Source organism: Tamandua tetradactyla, chromosome 24, assembly GCF_023851605.1.
Source record: "Tamandua tetradactyla isolate mTamTet1 chromosome 24, mTamTet1.pri, whole genome shotgun sequence".
Classification (NCBI taxonomy): domain Eukaryota; kingdom Metazoa; phylum Chordata; class Mammalia; order Pilosa; family Myrmecophagidae; genus Tamandua; species Tamandua tetradactyla.
The window spans coordinates 28,690,702-28,696,481 of NC_135350.1; the positions used below are offsets into that span (position 1 = coordinate 28,690,702).

General features: G+C 39.3%; 1 pseudogene; it reads right to left on the reverse strand.

Moving 5' to 3' along the window:
• Nucleotides 1-61: 61 nt before the first annotated feature.
• On the reverse strand, nt 62-1,715 carry LOC143668483 (protein TFG-like; annotated as a pseudogene).
• Between the last annotated feature and the right edge of the window lie 4,065 nt (nt 1,716-5,780).

A 5,780-nucleotide genomic window follows, 5' to 3' on the forward strand; every position in this document is an offset into this window, starting at 1 on the left:
ATTGGAGTCTTTTGGGAGGCAAATAACTAGCAGCTACATTCATCAGTGTAGCTGAGTCTCCTTATCGATAACCCATTCCAGTCTGGTTATAGCTCTGACCAAAGGGAGCACCGTTCTATGTATAAGGGTTAGGCTTGGAGGAGAGGTCATGGAACTTTCAGAAGGTGGAGCAAAACCAGGTCTGGGTTGATAGGCCTTGGGTTGGCTTAGAGCCATTTCAGGTTGTGAAGTAGGGGCCACAGTGTAATGAGTAGGCTGAGAAGTTTGGGTGGTATACATTGGTGGAGGATAATTGCTCGCCTGGTACTGTTGTGATGGTTGAGCCGGCAGTTGCTGAGGCTGACCAGAGAAGGCAGGAGCCCGTGCCTGGGAAGTTGGCTGCTGGCCATATGCCTGAAACTGCTCTGGTTGCTGGGGTCCAGTCTGCTGACTTTAGCCTGCCGAATACTGAATACCATAGTGTTGTGGCTGCTGAGGGGGAGCCTGTGGCTGCCAAGCACCATTGCCAGCCTGTCCTTGGTACTTTGGTGCATCTGACCTGTTTGTGTCTGAGCTCCTGTTATAGGTGGCTGCTGTGGCTGAACTCCTGGTGGGGGAGATGCTGAGGAAGAGGAAGCAGCGCTGTCAGGTGTTCCTGAGCGGTCTTCTGCAGGAGAACTGGGTGGTCCTGAAACCTGATCATCAGTTAAGCCAAATGCAGACGTGGCATTTTTATTGATTTCATCTTTTTTTTTAAGGGATCATAGGCTGACATACTTGCAGCCATAACTTGAGTAGACTGTTTTCCAGAAGAATCAGGAGCAGCAGGTTTTTCTTACCTACCATCAACAGTATCACTTTCAGGAATATTGGTGCAAGGTCCTGGTTCGCCAGGCGGTTCCAAGCTACCCAATAAATGATTAAATTTATTTCGAACTTCTATCATTTTTCCACGGAGATATTTCACCTGGCTTGATTCAAGGGGCCTTGGTTGGCCATTAACAAACAATGTCCATTTCAGCATCCTACTACACTGAATTGCAAAAGAAAGGTCAGAACTATCAAAAATTGTGATAGGATTCATCTTCATCTTCATAGTTTATTGTGATTTCATCATTACTCAGAAGTTTCCTCTGAAAACTGGTTGCATCATTAGCACTAATTCATCATAAGTAATATCTTCATTAGGAATGGGAATTCGCCAAATATATTCCTGTGTTAGTTAGATTCAGTTGTCAACTTGGCCAGGTGAACATACCTAATCTTGTTGCTGCAGACATAAGCCAACGGTAGGTGAACCTCATCTGTTGCCAATTACATCTGCAGTCGACTAGGAGGCGTGTCTACTGCAGTGAGTGACGTTTGACTTAATTGGCTGGTGCTTAAATGAGAGATGCAATGTAGCACAGCCTAAGCAGCTCGGCATTCCTCATCTCAGCACTTGCAGCTCAGCCCAGGCCTTTGGAGATGCAGAAAGAAGTCACCCCGGGGAAAGTTATTGGAACCCAGGGGCCTGGAGAGAAGACCAGCAGAGACCATCCTGTGCCTTCCACGTAAGAAAGAACCTCAGTGGAAAGTTAGCTGCCTTTCCTCTGAAGAACCAACAAAATAAATCCCCTTTTATTAAAAGCCAATTGTCTCTGCTGTGTTGCATTCCGGCAGCTAGCAAACTAGAACACTTCCCCAAGTTGAGATTCGATAATTAGCTTCCTATTTGGCTCCAGCTGTCCGTTCATGGTGGACTCCGGGATGTTCTTTGTATAGAACTCGAGCTGAAGGCGGCTTGCTGCGTCTTTAACGTGGCCACCTTCCCGCGGGTCTTCAGGGTCTGCGCGGGTGCGAGGCTGCTCCTGCCCCTGCCGCCAGGCTCGGAGGCGCCGAAGAACGACTTGCTAGGTTGCCCTCTACCGCCGCTGCACCTCTCTCGCTGGCTCCCCTGGAAGCATTTTATTTGCATCTCTCTAACAGTAGAATTTCAGTTGCTTGGGGAACATTAGAACAACTCTGGCACAAAGCTGGCTGGTTATTTCCTTATTCGTACATTTTTTATTTGAATAGTGAACATACAAATTTAACTACTTTCTCATTGAGCAGAAGAAAATTTAGCTCCCCGGATTTCTATATATATGCATTGTGAAACCGTACAAGAAAAAAGATGGCCAAAGTTTATGAAATGTCCTATCTTCATTCTCTACTACATGTATTAAATCAAATTAATTAAGCATATTATTAAGCAAAGGCTACTTACTTCCTGATTTCCTTTGAAAGAGGAGGATTCTTTTTTGTTGCCAAGAAATTGCAAAAATAAACTATATGACCAATTCTTTTTTTTTAATATAAACTGAAATCCTGAAAATTGAAAAAGTAAACTACAAGTTTAAGAGTCCCTCCAGCAAACTTTCAGGGTAAAAGAGTGAAACAGAAGAACACATCATTGTTAGACATGAAAGCATAAAAAAAAATGTTTTATATACATTATTATTATTATATATGTAACATATATTTTATATATAATATATATGTGTATATCTATAACAAAAACTTTTAAGTAGGTCCTTGTATAGCGGGAAAAAGATGGTTATTTAAGAAGTTATAATACCTTTCTGTTTTGAAAAGTTGTTGTTATTTTTATATCTTGATTATGTTATATCAAGATTACATGCCCTGCAATGAACCAGTCAAGTCTAAATGATAATCACAAAATTACAAAATCAAAAACTATTTTGAGACTATTTTCACCCCCGTTTTAAAGGTGTTTGGGGCTCTATATAGCTGTCTGCTGTTATTTTATAACAATTTATTTGAACAATAATATGATAGGTAGAATAATGCTCTCACCCCAAAAATACTCAGTCCCTAATTCCTGGAACCTGTGACTATGTTACAGTTTCATGGCAAAAGGAACTTGACAGTTGTGATTAAGGTTATAGAATTTGAGATTATCCTAGATTATCTGGGTGGGCTCAATTCAATCATATGAGACTTTATAAGCAGAGGAATTGCTCTGGCTACAGTAAGAGAGATGCAGCAGAAAAGAAAGAGCTGGTTTCTAGCTGGGGGAGTGAAGCCATGAGCCAGGCATGTGGTCAGCTTCTAGAAGCTATCACAGACCCTCAGCCAACTGGCAGCAAGGAAGGGGACCTTGATAGTACAGCCCTATGGAACCAAACTCGGCCAACAATCTGAATGAGACTATAAATGGATCCTCCCCCTAAAAACTTCAAAAAGGACCACAGCCCTGCTGACAACTTGATTTTGGCCTTATGGGACCTGGGGCAGAGAAACCAGCAAAGACTACTAGATTTCTGACCTATAGAACTGTGAGATAATAAGTTTTTGTCGTTTTAAGCCACTAAGTTTGTAATAATTTGTTGCAGCAGTGTTAGAAAGCTAACACAAATAATAAATCAGGAAACACTGAAATGCATGTCAATTTTTCCAACGAAATTTCTTGCAAACAGTATTCACAATTTAACAGCAACCAAGAGGAATATCATTTCCATTATCTTCCCTTCAGGTCTTATCTTGATTTTTAATAGTCTCTGAAGTTAAACAACATGATTCCAAAGTTTCTGAAATTTGGTTCTTTTTCCCTGGGTATATTTTGACTTTTTGTAAAGGGCACCCAAGGAAATCAAGGGACAACAAACAAAACAATATTGTTATTTTTTCTTAGTGCTTTAGCAGAATTCCAGTGCAAAGATTGCATATTTGAATTTGAATAATAATGACTCAGGAGATGATTTTTCACTTGCAGAATAAAATGACTTTAACTTGAGAGAAAGCAAAAATTCTGTCCACTCTACATAATGACATCTGAACACTACTGATTTTGGGGTCTGCTCTATGTCTCAAGATGACCCCCAAAGAACTATAGCAGACACCTGAAGGATAGAGAATGTGCACAGATATGATTCAGATGCAAGTGAACTGAAATAAGTATGTCCTTTTCCCTTTTTCAGATGTTCCCGCCAATCTTATTCCCCATCCTTCTACTGTTCCAGTTTATTAGTTTTCTATTGCTGCATAAAAAATTACCATACACACAGCAATTAAAAAACAACATGCATTTATTATCCGGTAGTCTCCGTGTCAAGTCCTGAAATAGTGAGGCTGAGTTCTGCTCAGGGATTCAGAAGGCTACAGTCGAGGTGTTGGCAGAGCTGCATTTTCATCTGGGGCTCAATTGAGAAAGAATCTGCTTTCTAGTTCATTCAGGTTGTTGCAGAATTTATTTCTTTGCGTCTGACTGAAAGCCCTGGCTTTCTAATGGCAGTCAGCCAAGTCAATTACAGGTTGCTTTCAGTTTTGCAGGTTACTTTACAGTTCCTTGCTTTTGTTGGCTTTCTCAGCATAGCTGCTAACTTCATCAAACCAGCAAAGAGAATCTCTAGAGTACGTTGGCTAGCAAGATAGACTTTTATAATGTGATGCCCTCACTGAAGTGGTATCCTGTCACTTTTTTCATATTCTATTAATTGGAAATGAGTCCCATGCACTCTCAAGGAGAGGGGATCATACAAGAGCCGGAATAGCAGAAAGCAGAAATCATTGGGGGCCACTTTAGGGTCTCCCTATCATACCCACTTAAAGACGTCATGATCTTATATTGCTTTTGCATGTTCAGAAAATGAAAAGACAGTGAGATTTGGGTTAGTGTTTTAAAAATTCCCATATTCATTTTCAGGCAAATATAGTAAGTATCAGTTAAGACTACTGATTTTGGTGTTACGTAGACCTGGGATCAAATGCCAATGTTAATGGGAGATTTGGGGCTAGCTGCTTTAACTGCTCTGAACCCTGACTTACTCACGTGGAAAATGCAGAGAAAATTACCTACCTAATAGTTTCTCTGTGAAAATTAAATGGTAGAATACATGCAACATATGTAATAATGTGGAAAAATAAAAATTATTGTTTTTCTGTGTGTTTTTATAAGACAAATATCCTCCTGGTTCTCATGATACTCTGGGCCAAAAAAATGTGTTTTCCATGGTATCTGTGATATAACATGGTCTGCCAAACTGATGTAATACATGATTATGTAAAGAGGTTTTACTGATTATACATTTCATCATAAGCCACTTTTTTATTAATGCATAATACCAATTTATAGAAAATTGACTTTCAAAAATTTCTATTTTATTAAATATCAAAATTTAAAATACTTCTCTAAAAATTTGAATTGGACTGGATTGGCTTTATTTGTGTACTTTAGTAGACATACTAAAAGGAATTGAATTTATCAAAAATGTTTCCTTTTGTTTCTTTGTTGACCCCCCTTTAAGTAATGAGTATGCCTGCATGAAATACAAAACCATAAGCACACTTAAAATTTATGCAAATCAAGTGACTAAGAGGGTGCAATTTTTCTAACAACCACTGTTTTATTATGCCATGTGGGCCCCACTCAGTTTCGCATAAATTGTTAGAGTATAAAACATAGCTGATGGTATGATTTCATGTACTAAATGAATTTATCTTTGTCATTTAACAGCTGCATATGCTGCTGCGTTCCTTCAGCTAATATACTACATTTAGTTCATATTACGGCAGCCAATGCAGATCACACCAGGCTATGACTGCCTTGCAGAGAACACTTTTATTGTAGTCATCGATATGGTCAGAGAATATTTCCTTTTAACTTTTGATGCTTCCACTTCTCTAATCAGATCTAGATAGATAGATAGATAGATGGAGATAGATACACAGAGACTTAGATATACACTTCTTATGGGTAAATCATTTTGGATCCTTGGGGCAATTGAGTCATAAATTAGAACTAGCCTATTGAGAAAATT